The 15,587-nt window shown below is 40.8% G+C and overlaps 1 long non-coding RNA gene across 4 annotated transcripts in view; it reads left to right on the top strand.

Moving 5' to 3' along the window:
• The window catches only part of LOC141277624 (uncharacterized), a 95,857-nt gene that overhangs the window by 18,913 nt on the left and 61,357 nt on the right, over positions 1–15,587 (top strand). For 2 of the 4 annotated variants that reach the window (XR_012329312.1, XR_012329311.1), the window contains exon 3: positions 4,105–5,546. The exons of 1 other annotated variant lie outside the window; for it this stretch is intronic. This is a non-coding gene — a long non-coding RNA (uncharacterized lncRNA). Of the gene's footprint in view, positions 1–4,104; positions 5,547–15,587 lie in introns of those variants that run through there. One more of the 4 variants, XR_012329309.1, reaches the window with a different exon arrangement.

Here is a 15,587-nt window from a genome sequence, read left to right as displayed (position 1 = left end):
TTAACATTGATTCAGTGGAGGAACAGTTTTCCCTGCCATTGGGTGAAAACTCTGGCAGGCATCATGATTTTTCTGGTCACTCTTAGGTATCAGAAAGTCCCATGGTTCTCCTTAAGTAGGAACCCAGACACTTGATTCAGAAACAAGAATGTCCAGTTCAGTTTGTTACTTAATACTTACATCTTCATTAAAAGGTCATGTTTCTTCTGCTTCCAACTTCCTCTACCTTAGCAGGTTAGTTACCCCCACTGGGGAAGAAGTTATGGCTGGCTTTTTTCCCTTTCTTGCTCATCATCTCATTAGCTATGGTTTCAGCTGCTCCAGAGTTGGTGTCAACACTCCACTAGGAGGGTAGAGGGGAAAGAGATCAGAAAGTTCTTACTTGACTGGGACTGTCCTAACATGATTTTAACTTTCTCTGGGGCTGACTAATATTTAATGCTGTGTCTTCCTTGGTTCTTTTGTAGATTCTGTGGAGGCTCCACTGCTGTGGCTTCTCTTTTGGCAACTCCACTGGTGTGGGTGATGCATCCTATTCCTCCAGCTGCCGTGGGTTTTCCCGCAGCTCATTCCACGCAAGCTTTCTCATTTACAGTCCCATCACCCCACCAGGCAAAACACTTGAGCTAGGATGATAAGGCTCTTGCTGACTCTCCTGTGTGGCTCACCTCCTGTCCACAGGAAGTATATACCCTGTGCCTTGGCTATTCCCAGGGGAATCTCTTCTCTGCTGCAACCCACTGCTTTAGCAACCTCTCACCTTTAGATTCCCCAGTTGGGGTGGGGGGTCAGACTCCAGTTAATTAAGCAGCTCTCCCCACGCCCTTTCTTCAAACTACAGGGAACGCATATCAGCTCTCTGAGTTATCTCCTATCACTAGGTCTGAGCTGAGGGGTCTTCCCCCGTCCTTTCCATTCTCCAGGGAGAGGAGCTATTCACAGCACAGCTTTCTTCAAAGAAAACCTTTTACAAATTCTCCCTCCCTTCAATCTCCGGTAATGGGACCATTTTATGGCATTGATTACAGTGAGGGGTCCAAGTTAAACTGTTCTTAGATAACCACTTTGAAAATATTGATTTGCATCAGCCCCTTACTTTAGTATTTGATATCTATTGTGTTGAAACCGTGGTCTAAACTCCCCCCCGCTTTTTTTGTTTTGCGATACATGGGCCTCTCACTGTTGCGGCCTCTCCCGTCGCGGAACACAGGCTCCAGACACGCAAGCTCAGTGGCCATGGCTCACGGGCCTAGCCGCTCCGCGGCATGTGGGATCTTCCCGGACCGGGGCACGAACCTGTGTCCCCTGCATCGGCAGGCGAACTCTCAACCACTGCGCCACCAGGGAAGCCCTAAACTCCCTTTTTAACATCTTGGTACACTTTTAAAATTTGAGAGTCAACGGCATATGAATTGTGCTTAAAAGTCATGAGATTAGAGGACGTCACCTATGGTGCGAACGGCAAAAAATATCTGACGACTGAGCCCTTTCATAAGTTAGAAATGAAGAACCAGCAAAGGATACTGAGAAGGAGCACTCAGAATTTGCCCTGTTTCTGGATTGGCTTAAAAAAAAGAAAAGAAACACTTTAGGCCCTTAGAACTCATCCTCCATTCTGAATTACAATCAATACTCCAGCAATGGCTTTTCCAATAGTGAGTTTTCCATTTTTCCTGATGCCACTCTTCATATGTAAATGTCTTTGGCATTTACAAAGTGTCCGTTATTTCATTTCAACTACCTTATACCCCTGTGAGGAAGGTTTCATTACAGATGGGGAAACTGAGGGCCAAAGAACTTTAATAGATTTTCCCAAGGTTCAAGGAGTAAGAGGCAGAAGATGGATTTGAGTTCAGGTCTTTGGCTCCAGGTTTTGAGCTCTTTCTTTCGTAGCCACCTCAGAGACACTCAGGACAATCATAGCTTTTTAAGGTTTTGCTAAAGTAGACTATTTAATAAATGTGTGGCAAAGGTTTAATCTCACATGCCAGCTCCCATGCATTAATCAAAGTTACCTGGAGAGCTGTGTTTAGCAGGATTCTGATGTATAATGAGGTTTGGCAGGAAAGAGTACGTTGATCAGTTAGTGATGACTGCCATTGCTTGGTAGGGATTCTGGTGGCATATGTGCCATGCATTTGACATCACTGATTTAATTATTTCGTGTGTGTGTGTGTGTGTGTGTGTGTGTGTGTGAGAGAGAGAGAGAGAGAGGGAGAGGGAGAGGGAGAGGGAGAGGGAGAGGGAGGGGAGAGGGAGAGGGAGGGAGGGGGAGAGAGAGAAAGAGAGATACAGATGTTCTCTGGAACAGTTGTAGTTTCTCAAAACACATTAAAAGAAAGAGCAGCCTAAAGCCATATTGGGTTACTGGAGATGACAACATTGTATACATGCATTCTGAGAGCACACATTTTTAAAGATGTGGTGCTGGCAAAGGAAATAGCCTGAACTCTGAACAGCCTTGCAAATAAATAAAACTAGCCACTGTTCCCCAGCATTTTTCTCTCCCAGTTCTTATTTTGAGTAATTTTTAGCTAGCAGAAAAGTTAAAAGAGTAGTACAATGAATGCCCATATATCATTTTCCTAGATTTCCATCATGCATCATTTCCTAGTTAACATTCTCTCTCTGCTTTTATTCTGAATTATTTGAAAGTAATTTAAAAAATTCACAACACTAAAGCATTCATTTCTTAAGAACAAAGACATTCTCCGACATAATCACAGTACCATTATCATACCTGCAAAAATAATACATAGGTCATATTTAAATTTCCCTAGTTGTCCCTAAAAGTGGGATCAGATTGAATGTACTGCTCTTTGTTCAGACTTTATTTTGGTAAGTGACATATTGTAAGATTTTTCACTTCATTGATAAAATGTCCTTCAAAAATGACCATGTGGGACTTCCCTCGTGGCGCAATGGTTAAGCCTCTGCGCTCCCAATGCAGGGGGCATGGGTTCGATCCCTGGTCAAGGACCTAGATCCCACATGCATGCCACAACTAAGGAGCCCGCCTGCCGCAACTAAGACCTGGCACAACCAAATAAATAAATAAAATAAATATTTAAAACAAACCCCAAAATGACCATGTTATTTCATTACCTGGATAGAGTACGCTTTATTTTACTAGCCCTTTACTTTTGTGCATTTAGTCTATTTTCTATTTAGTGATTGCTGTCGTAAATGCTGTTGCAATGAACATCATGGGCACATGGTGCATTGGCCTCAATATATATTCCAACCTCTTTTTTAGGGTCTTCCTATACCGAGAAGACTAAAACTTCCCCAGCCTGCCTTGCAGTTCAAGTTCTAGATGTAATTTAGATTCCACCAATCACTTGCACCTACATAAGATCTGGAAGGCAAAAGCATGAGGTAGAGGTCATGCATTTGTTGCCCCTGTGCTTTTTCTGGAAAGTAAGGCCATTTATTGTTGGTTTTTTTCCTGCAGTGCTAGGAACTAATACTCAGTTCATTTACTGGGAAACTTTTAAGTATATTAGAAACAATTTGTGTATGTGAATCAGTTTTTTAAGCTATAAATTGTATGATCTAAATACAGTTAAGTATTTGCAATGAAAATTTCGCATTCATATTCAGATGTGCTGTAAGTGTAAAAAGTACGCTGGAGTTTGAAGACTTCGTATGACAAATGTAATATAAACTATGTCACTAATAATTTTTATATTGATTACATTTTGAAATGATAATACTTCAGATATCTTGGGTTAGGAGAAATTTATTATTAAAATTAATTTCATTTGGTTTTACATGTGGCTTGCATGATATTTCTCTTGGACAACACTGCTCTAGAATTAGCTATGAAGAAAATTTGTGTTTTCTTAACTAGGGATTTCCAGATCAGACCAGTCTAAATCGTAGTTCAAATTTCTCAATTTTTTCAAATAAGGAATTTCTGGAGCAACCTATTCTGTACATTAGGCACTGACTTATTTCTGCTTCTTTAAATTAGTGGAGACTCTTGTGTTTGCTCATGGAGGTTTGTTCAGATCTATTGTGAGGAGGCGTCCTCCCTCTGTTCTCAGTCCCAGCAGCCAGTCTGGCAGGAGTGACTTCCTAACTCTTCTTGACACCCTCAAGGCTTCCTGGGCTTGTGGACTTGGGCCCCATTTTGACCTGACTTCCGGGCTGATTCTATTTGACTCCACGCATGCTTGGTTTTGGCACTTGCTGGTGAGACTCCACCTGGATCTGTGCTGCCTTGGCTAAATCCCACCGTGTAGGACACGATTGGACGTGGCTATGGAAGAAGCTGGATTGCAGGTAATCCACACAGACATTCCTTAAAGCTTGTGTGAAAGTTTAGCACACCCCCAAATAGACATATCTGCTATAAGGTGAGGACTATAAACCCAACAGCTGAAATATATTATAGTCTCAAATAATACCTTGTCATTTATCCACAATCTCTGATGTTATCTTCCCAACATTTCATATATGCTCTTTAATTTTGTAGTTGTATTCACAGTTGGAAATACAGTTAACGAGCTAAACATACCACTAAGACTAAAGATCTGCCACTTTTAACACCCCTAATAAGTGCCTTTGTTTTTCTCAAATATATTAAATTTATAAATTTAATTTAAATATTTAATATAAATATATTAAATTTATAAATCCCACACCTCTTGTCAATAGAATTAATATTTTCACTTTTTTGCACTGTCTAGGTGGTACCATGATGTTTTTTTTTTAATTTACTTATTTAATTTATTTATTTGGCTGCGTTGGGTCTTTGTTGCTATGTGCGGGCTTTCTCTAGTTGGCGGCGAGTGGGGGCTACTATTCGTTGCGGTACGCAGGCTTCTCGTTTTGGTAGCTTCTCTTGTTGCGGAGCACAGGCTCTAGGCGCGTGGGCTTCAGTAGTTGTGGCTTGTGGGCTCTAGAGCACAGGCTCAGTAGTTGTGCTGCACGGGCTTAGTTGCTCCATGGCATGTGGGATCTTCCCGGACCAGGGATCAAACCCGTGTCCCCTGCATTGGCAGGCAGATTCTTAACCACTGTGCCACCAGGGAAGTCCCCATGATAATGTTTTTGATCTGATATATAAGAGCCTGAAATTGGCAGTTGAAAGTTGGTTTAGGATGGTTACAGTGTTATGTATAAAAATGGGTTGTTGTTCACTTGAGGCCTGATTGGTCCCTGCTGGATTCTTCAATCTCATACTGGGCAGTCCTGGAGGAAGGTCCTGTGTATTTTTTTTCTAGGAGAACATGCCTATAATTTGTTGGTGGAGGAGGAGAACTACAGATAAAGAGACCTTACTCCATGCTGAACAATCTGTTTTTATTCCCTTATCATCCAGTTTCCTGAAGGTCATGGGTTATCTTCCTGGCCAAGTTTGCCTCATAAACCAAGACAATAAAGTGTGTGGGACACTTGCCAAACACATAAAAACAGACTAAGAGCTCTTAAATGCCCTTCTTCCTAGCTCCCCACTCCCTGGTCCCCACTGGGTGTGGTTGGCATGGTGGTGGGGAGGGAACATCTCCAGTATCTCAGTGGGCATGAGCAACATCATATTAATAAATAACTATTCTATTCATGGTTAAGAAATTCCCACTTTTCCAAATAAGATCTGCTTTCAGTCAGAGGGCAGAAACTAAGATCCCTGTGCAAGCGAATGGTTTATCAAATTGTTCTGGGAGTGAAAGCACTTAAACAGGTTATCAGACCCCATCCTTCTCAGCAGCAATCTCTTTGGCTCTGCACCACAGGCTTTAGTTCTCTAAGAGAAACAACTGGAAAGGGGGATGCCAGATTTGGATTATTTGCCATATGATTGGCTCCCTACTGTTTGCTTTAAACAGGTAACCTCACTGAATCCCCACAGTAGTTCTGCAAGGTGGGATTTATTTTTCCATTAAAACATGAGAAAACTCAGGCTCAGAGAGGTGGTGTATTTGCTGAAAGTCACACAGCTGGTCACTAGGCATTGCTCTGAAATCCATTTGCTTATGTAACATTAGGAAAACACCTTCAACATTAGAGTGAATAATTCCCACTTTGTATCCCTATAGCGTTTTGTACACAATAGAATATAACACACACCATGACTTGTGTTATGCACCCATCTCTCACTGTGTGTGGGTTCCTTGAGGCTAGTGAAGGGGGCAGATACTTTTGGTTCTCCCATCAGCCACTCTTTTCCTCTTCTCTGCCAGTAAGTCTTATTGCCCAGAATGTAGTCAGATGACCATAGTTAGTTGCAAGGAAGCCTGGGAAGTAGTCTTCCAGCCTAAGTGGGCCATTTCTGCCCTTAATAAAAATTGGGTTCTATTGCTAAGGAAGGGAGTTTGGATATGGGGTAGAAAACTAGCAGTTTCTGCATAGTGTATGTCAACTGAAAAAAAACTGCACAACCTAAAAGTTGAGAAAAGTATGTTTTATTTGGTGGTCTTTCTGAGGACTTCAAGCCCGGAAGACAACCTCTCAGATAGCTCTGAGGGACTGTTCTGAAGAGGTAAGGGAGGAGCCAGGATATATATGGAGTTTTGCAACAAATACCAGACAATCAAAAGATTACCATTAATTGAAGAAAACCAGATATCTCAAGTTAATGAATTTAGCGCTTTTCTATGTATGGGAAGATGCAACAGTCTGGGCTCACTGAAACCATTCCTTTGATATGCACCTTAGCTATTTAGGGCCAGTATCCAGTTCTTTCGCATCCAGAGTTCCCTAACCATTGGGTGCACCGTTGAAGGTGGCTGCAGCGACTGAGGGCTTGGCAGTGGGCAGCCCAGTTTTTCTCCATCCTGAGTTCCCTCAGGGCTCACCATTAGGGGCAGTGGCTGTAGTGGCTTGATGGCTGCAACATCCTTTGTTTACTGTTATGGCAGGCAAAGTTTTCATTCACAGGTACTTTTAAAAATACATATTTTTAAGTACCGTTAAAAAGGGTACATTTTCCACACCCCTTTCTACTCCTTTTTCCCTTTAACCTGGCCCAATTCACACATTTGTGTTACTTCTAGGCACTGAATTTAGAACCTGGCAGAAACCTCTGTGTAGGCAGCGCCCTCCTTTCTTCGCTGGACATTTCTTCTCTGAGGTCATTCTGCATCTGAAGGGGACTCCCAACCACTGCCTAAGTTCTGGAGATTAAGCTGTAACTTCCTGGGAAGTGGTCCCCTTGAATCTGTGCTTGCCCCGTTCTTGCTTTCTAAAGCATTTCTCCTGTCTTATCAAGTTCCTCTAACGTGTTTAAAACACAGTTCAATGTGATTTTCACCTAATTTGCAGGAAAATGTCCATTGAGGAAGGTGGGGGTGGAGGTACTTGCCACAGCTGTCGCATTTGCCTGGAAACTATAAGTGACATAATGTTATAGTTCTTCAAGTAGAAATGCATAGAACCACTATGACTGTGGTGCCTGCTCTCTTATCTAGCTGCTAGTTCTAGAGCAAATACAGATGCAAGCAAACTGTTGTCTCCACTCCCTTAGGAATGAACTATCTTGGGTCTTTGTTTTAGGTGTTGTGGTTATTGGTATTTGTGTTATGATTAGCCCATTTAGAGAAGAGACCTATGGAATCTGAGTGAGTGGTTAGAATGAAACTATTTGCCACTTAAAAAAATTATTTGTTTGTTTGTGTTTATTTTTCCCTGCAGTTTCTTTGATCCTTGGGAAGGCTTTTAGGGAATTGGTGAAATTTGGGCTATTTCCAAAGACTTCTCCACTTGATTTCCACAGGAAATGTAAAAGCACACATTTAATTTTAGTTCATTTGGAAGTATTTCAGGAGACAGATCTACTGTGGATATAGAGAAGAATGTATAAACAGACAAACAAACAAACACTTGAAAAAAAAACCAAGGAATGATCCATGTGCATTTGAAAGGAATGTGTATTCTACTGCTTTCGGATGGAATGCTCTATAAATATCAATTTAGTCCATTTGGTTTAATGTGTTATTTAAGGCTTGTGTTTCCTTATTGATTTTCTGCCTGGATGATCTGTCCATTGATGTAAGTGGGGTGTTAAAGTCCCCTACTATTATTGTGTTACTGTCGATTTTTCCTTTTATGTCTTTTAATATTTGCCTTATATATTGAGGTGCTCCTATGTTGGATGCACATATATTTATAATTTTTATACCTTCTTGCTGGGGACCAGCCCCAGCTGAACAGGATTCACCCAAAGGAGAAGACGGAGTCGGCGTGGACAGAACTCAGTACACCTCAGAGGATGCAAGGATCTGACAAATTTATTTTCAAGATTCCAAAAGCTTTTATACTATAAAGTGATCTCATTTTCAAATTTAACATTTTCATTTCCATGCCAAAAACTTCCCCACATAGGCCACAAAACAAAGGTAATTTACATCAGCAGATTGATTAAAACAGGTTAGGTAATTTTCCCATCGCCCAGAGTTTCTTTCTTCTCCTGTGGTTAGTCACATGTTGGTCACATCTACGTCAGGAACACAGTCTGTGGTTTCATTGTCTTCTTTAGAAAATTAGATGTTCTTGTACCTATATGTTCTTGTTCAATCAGCCAACTATTCAAAGCACAAACTCAAGCACATTATTCTTTTAACAATTGTAAATATTTATAGACTATTTTCTTCTACCTTTATAATCAAAACAAGGCACTAAATTATACAAAAAACAATTCTACTTATAAAAGGCTACCAAGTAGCCTACTCTATCTAATTTATTATGTACCCACTGTAGCATAAAACCTTCCCACCACCATAGCCAAAAATTTCCTAACCTACAATAGTAATCAAAACAATCAAAACAATACACATCATTTTTTATACTTCTAAAAAACCATGGGAGCGGACATTGTACCGTAAACTCATTGATTAAACCCACTGTTGCATAAAACCTTGTCACCATACCCAGGTATTTCCCAGCATGTTTATAACTCCACTGGGAGGCCATAACTCTTGCAATTTTTCTTTTAAAGTACAAAGCTGCTGCAGAAATGTTCCCACCATTGTATTTTCCCAACAAATATAATCATTAAAGGAGCCAAAGTAGTTATAATCCTTCTCTTGATTTTTACCCTAAATTGGGGTCTTTCCTAAACCCCTGCATTAAAACTATACATTTTTCCCAACACCAAAAGCAATCCTATAAAAATCACCTTAGGCAAAGGCAGGGGAAGACAAGGGGAGCCACACAGAGGAAAGCTTTGCTTCCACACAGAGAAAAGCTGTGGTTCACGAAGGAAATGGGAAACAGAGCCCTGCTGCGGTGGAAGAGCAGTTGCCATTGGCCAGGTCTCTGGTCTGCTACCTGGGTTCTCATCTGAGCTGGGCGTGGGAAGCGAAGCAGCCATGGGGACAAGAGACCTCTCTCAAAAGGGGGTGAGGGTTTAGGCTCCTGCAAAGTTGGGGGGGTGAGGGTCTATGCCCCACCTCTGTTGGCCCCCAAGTTCTCTCCTGATGGCCCCTCTGCGACTGTGCCTGTCTTAGGTTGTTCCTTCCCTGAGGAATCTTACCCGTCTTTGGCTAACCAGCCATCCTCCGGGGCCAAGCAGGGAGATGTGAGGTGTGCGAGTGAGCGAGGTGCAGCGCCCCCAGAGAAGGTCAGTTTTCTGTCACCTTGGTAGCCTATGCCCCCGTGGCCTCCACGCCCAGCACCTGCCCTGGGAATCCCTCGCCAACTGGCGGGGCCCTGGCTCTGATCACATGTCTTCGGGAACCCAGGTTTCTCCTCCAGAGAGGGCCCAGCTTACAGCACTGGGCAAGAGAGGCCAATTGCACGGCACCAGCCACCAGGAGGCCTTAACCTCAGTGTGGGCAGAAAAGCCCAGGCACCAGCCCTGGGCAAGGAGATTGTGAAAAGAGAGCACCTCTTGGCTCAAAGCAACTCCATGTATGGGGGATGATTCGGAAAAAGGCTTTGTTTTTCCAAATTTATATCTGACAGCATCAGCTTTGCAGAGGAGAGCTTTGCTTCTCCATATTTATACCCGATAGCATCAACTTTGCTTGATACTATGGGTCTCGTCTGTGCTGTGACTCAAAGGCACTTCCCATATGGCTCCCAACATCTCCCCCTTTTTTATTTTTTAAAAAGGCAGTATGCAATTCCACTTTGGTTTTATATACACTCTGGAGGGCAACTTGAATTAATCGGATAATGACTGGAAAAGAAATAAGGAGCAAAATTATAACCACTCCGGCAGCCCCATAATTTATTAAAATATGCATAAAGGAATTACCCTTAAAATAACTTTGTAAATTTTGTAAAAATTCTGCAGCAGCCTTAGAGGGATTTATATCATTTTGAGAGGCTGTAATATCATGAATTTGTTTATGTAAATGTTCCAAATCAATTCTTACATCACTAGAATTCCATATATTTAAAATATGCATTTGAATTTTTTCCCAGGAATATTCAGAATAATTTACTTTTAAGGGAGTAACACATATCCAAGAATATTTTTTATGGCATGTTAAAGATAGGCGAATTTTTAAAGCAGTAAGTTCTTGACCAATATATAAAACTGCTTCTTCAAGGGCATCAACTTTAGCTTCTAACTTTCTATCTATTGCTTCCTGAATCGCTAAAGCCAAGGATATATTTTTTGATAAATCATTAGCATATTGAGCGGTTTGTACTTCCTTAACTAATGTATACGTTGCTAAGAAAAAAGAACTTACAATCCCTATTAAAGCAGATATTCCTAAAATTAAAGTAGCAACAAATCTTTTAGGCCTCATTAATTCACTGACCCTTTTAATAACTTCTACACCTTTATCACTATACCAAGATTCTTCTAAAATAACTGGTAACATAATATAAGCAGGTTTTTTCAACAACATAATAATTTGAACTTTCATATTGGGTATTATACAGGTGGTCAACATACATTCTGTACATAACACATGGAATCTATGATATTTTCGTACAATCTGCAAATTATCAGACTCATTAGTTAACAATAAAACATATGGAGACATAACACAAGTTTGTACATAATATACATTTTTCTTAGCATTTGGTCTCTTCAATATCACATTCTCTACAGCTAATAATAATCTCCATAATTAAGATTATATATAAACATTATTTTTATGATTAAAGGTATACATAGGTGCTATCCAACCAAAACTATTCCATCTATTAATTCTTAAAGGAGAAGAAATTAAAGAGTCCTTCCAGTTATATCGTATTACATGTTGTAAATACTGTCTATAATCACTATCAGGCTTATCCATACTCCAATCAGAAACATAATATTTGCTCCCAGGAATAACAATTTTTGCTTCCGTATTATGCATGCAATAGACCCAAGATGGAAACCCAACATTAATATCTATTCCTCTCCATTCATCTATTGCTTTATCTGGTTTAATATCACAATCAGGATATTTAGATGGATGGATTTTCGATTCTCCTCTAATACCTGAATCTACAAACTTTCCTATTAAAGACCATAAATGTCTGGTGGTTTTATCTTTGCCTGAAGGCTCCTTAGGAGAATCTGTTAATAAGCCAATATCACTTACTGGCAAACATCCATTTTTTCCTTTATCTAAGCTATATTTCTTTACATAAAAACAAATTGGTGGAAGATTAGTTTGCCCTTTAAATGTATAATTTCTATTTATTACAAATTGTCCATAATTTTGTATTCCCTTTATACCATCTGTCAATTCTGATAAAGATGAACACACTGTAACAGCAGAATCCTTCCAAGTAACAGCATGTAATATAGGTGGATCAGGAAAATAAGCCCAATAGGTTGTATTAGCATTCACCTGAACTGAAAGCAAGGTCAAAAGAGCCATAAAAAATTACAGGTAGTAAGCGGTAAGCCTTGAGTGTTTACCATAGCCTCAGCATTGTTACACAGTCTTTTAATAGCCCCCCAGGTAACTTCGGGGGCATCTAAGGTGGACGCAGCATATCGGCGCTTGCTTCCTCTCTGACTCCCTTTATTAAATGATAAAGCTTTAGACCCTAAAAACAAAGAGGAGGTTTGAACTTCCTTGTTACATTTTGATTCAAGAGAAAGCTGCTGAAGCGGGGAAATCAGTTGTTTCACAGGCTCTATGTCTGATTTTACTTTCTTTAACGCTTGATTTAACATTTTGTTCGTCAGCAGAATTTCCTGTTATTCGCTGCGTTAAGTTCCCCGCCACGGGATGTCTCACCAGACGGTCTGGTATCCAAACAGGTGAATCAAAATTCTGAGGAAACACACAAGCATATCCTCTACCACTTGTTAATAATTTTAAAGGCAAAGGATCCCAATGTACTTTCTTCATCAAAATCTCCTTCATATAACACAGGAAAACATGCAGCAAAAGCATAATCATCCTCCTCACCTTGTATCCTTTTAAATTTTTTGTATAAAGATTGTAATTTATTAAAAGATGGAGGTGGTGGAGGACCCCTAGCATATTTATTAATTTTAAACTTTAATTTTAAGGAAGTATGATTCTGAAAAGTTGGCATAGAAAACGGAACTTTCAAAGTTTCTTTTTTAATCAATTTAGCTTCCTCAATAGTAGGAAGTATTTGTAAAGATTCATGTTTTTTCCTTTCATAATCAAAGGCTGTAGCATCTAAATCATCTTCATCTGCCCTAGGTAATTTATCATCAAAAGGCGAATCGGCAAAAACATTCGATTTCTCAGGTTTTGAGTCATCCTCAACCTCTGAATCATTGTCCTTAGTAACACAATTTTTTTAAAAGCTGCAGCTAAAACTTCACCCTCATCGGGCGGAGGTTTCGGAGGAAGCAATGGAGTACTTTCATCAACATTAGGAGGGTATTTATAAGAATTTTTTTGACCCTCAGGCAGGGGAGCAATACTTTCCCTAATTAAATTCCACAAAGCAATAGTGTCTACAGGAACTTTTTCAGGCCCAAAATGGGTATAATATACCTGCAAAGTTTGTCCCACTTTTTGCCAGGTTTCTACATTAACTGTTCCCTCTTCTGGAAACCAAGGACATTGTTCCTGTACAAACTGAAAAAACTGAGTTAATTGCTTATTAATTACCTTAATTCCTCTTCCATTTATCATATGTTTAACTATATCAATAAATAAGAGCCTCTCTTTGGACTCAGCGTGTCCCATCTTGACACCGCCTTACTCACCTTCCTAACCAGTTCTCCTTTAACTGGGGGTCTGCAGCACCCTACGGTGAGACTCCTATCCGTCCGAAAATTATAATACTTACCCCTTCAGGTCCCTGTTCGGGCGCCACTTGCTGGGGACCAGCCCCAGCTGAACAGGATTCACCCAAAGGAGAAGACGGAGTCGGCGTGGACAGAACTCAGTACACCTCAGAGGATGCAAGGATCTGACAAATTTATTTTCAAGATTCCAAAAGCTTTTATACTATAAAGTGATCTCATTTTCAAATTTAACATTTTCATTTCCATGCCAAAAACTTCCCCACATAGGCCACAAAACAAAGGTAATTTACATCAGCAGATTGATTAAAACAGGTTAGGTAATTTTCCCATCGCCCAGAGTTTCTTTCTTCTCCTGTGGTTAGTCACATGTTGGTCACATCTACGTCAGGAACACAGTCTGTGGTTTCATTGTCTTCTTTAGAAAATTAGATGTTCTTGTACCTATATGTTCTTGTTCAATCAGCCAACTATTCAAAGCACAAACTCAAGCACATTATTCTTTTAACAATTGTAAATATTTATAGACTATTTTCTTCTACCTTTATAATCAAAACAAGGCACTAAATTATACAAAAAACAATTCTACTTATAAAAGGCTACCAAGTAGCCTACTCTATCTAATTTATTATGTACCCACTGTAGCATAAAACCTTCCCACCACCATAGCCAAAAATTTCCTAACCTACAATAGTAATCAAAACAATCAAAACAATACACATCATTTTTTATACTTCTAAAAAACCATGGGAGCGGACATTGTACCGTAAACTCATTGATTAAACCCACTGTTGCATAAAACCTTGTCACCATACCCAGGTATTTCCCAGCATGTTTATAACTCCACTGGGAGGCCATAACTCTTGCAATTTTTCTTTTAAAGTACAAAGCTGCTGCAGAAATGTTCCCACCATTGTATTTTCCCAACAAATATAATCATTAAAGGAGCCAAAGTAGTTATAATCCTTCTCTTGATTTTTACCCTAAATTGGGGTCTTTCCTAAACCCCTGCATTAAAACTATACATTTTTCCCAACACCAAAAGCAATCCTATAAAAATCACCTTAGGCAAAGGCAGGGGAAGACAAGGGGAGCCACACAGAGGAAAGCTTTGCTTCCACACAGAGAAAAGCTGTGGTTCACGAAGGAAATGGGAAACAGAGCCCTGCTGCGGTGGAAGAGCAGTTGCCATTGGCCAGGTCTCTGGTCTGCTACCTGGGTTCTCATCTGAGCTGGGCGTGGGAAGCGAAGCAGCCATGGGGACAAGAGACCTCTCTCAAAAGGGGGTGAGGGTTTAGGCTCCTGCAAAGTTGGGGGGGTGAGGGTCTATGCCCCACCTCTGTTGGCCCCCAAGTTCTCTCCTGATGGCCCCTCTGCGACTGTGCCTGTCTTAGGTTGTTCCTTCCCTGAGGAATCTTACCCGTCTTTGGCTAACCAGCCATCCTCCGGGGCCAAGCAGGGAGATGTGAGGTGTGCGAGTGAGCGAGGTGCAGCGCCCCCAGAGAAGGTCAGTTTTCTGTCACCTTGGTAGCCTATGCCCCCGTGGCCTCCACGCCCAGCACCTGCCCTGGGAATCCCTCGCCAACTGGCGGGGCCCTGGCTCTGATCACATGTCTTCGGGAACCCAGGTTTCTCCTCCAGAGAGGGCCCAGCTTACAGCACTGGGCAAGAGAGGCCAATTGCACGGCACCAGCCACCAGGAGGCCTTAACCTCAGTGTGGGCAGAAAAGCCCAGGCACCAGCCCTGGGCAAGGAGATTGTGAAAAGAGAGCACCTCTTGGCTCAAAGCAACTCCATGTATGGGGGATGATTCGGAAAAAGGCTTTGTTTTTCCAAATTTATATCTGACAGCATCAGCTTTGCAGAGGAGAGCTTTGCTTCTCCATATTTATACCCGATAGCATCAACTTTGCTTGATACTATGGGTCTCGTCTGTGCTGTGACTCAAAGGCACTTCCCATATGGCTCCCAACACCTTCTTCTTGGATTGATCCCTTGATCATTATGTAGAGTCCTACTTCGTCTCTTGTAACAGTCTTTATTTTAAAGTCTATTTTGTTGGATATGAGTATTCCTATTCCAGCTTTCTTTTGATTTCCATTTGCGTGGAAAACCTTTTTTCCATCCACTCACTTTCAGTCTGTATGTGTCTATAGATCTGAAGTGAGCCTCTTGTAGGCAGCAGATATACAGGTCTTCTTTCTATGATTTTATATCCATTCAGCCAGTCTGCGTCTTTTGGCTGGAGCATTTAGTTCATTTACATTTAATGTAATTATTGATATTTATGTTCTTATTGACATTTTGTTAATTGTTGTGGATTTGTTTTCGTAGGTCTTTTGTTCCCCTTTCTTCTTTTGTTCTCTTCTCTTGTGATTTGATGACTATCTTTAGTGTTATGCTTGGATTCCTTTTTCTTTTTTGTGTGTATGTCTATTATAGATTTTTGGTT

Source organism: Tursiops truncatus, chromosome X, assembly GCF_011762595.2.
Source record: "Tursiops truncatus isolate mTurTru1 chromosome X, mTurTru1.mat.Y, whole genome shotgun sequence".
Lineage (NCBI taxonomy): Eukaryota > Metazoa > Chordata > Mammalia > Artiodactyla > Delphinidae > Tursiops > Tursiops truncatus.
The sequence above is the reverse complement of the archived record's forward strand: the minus strand, read 5'-3'. Positions and strand labels throughout refer to the sequence as shown.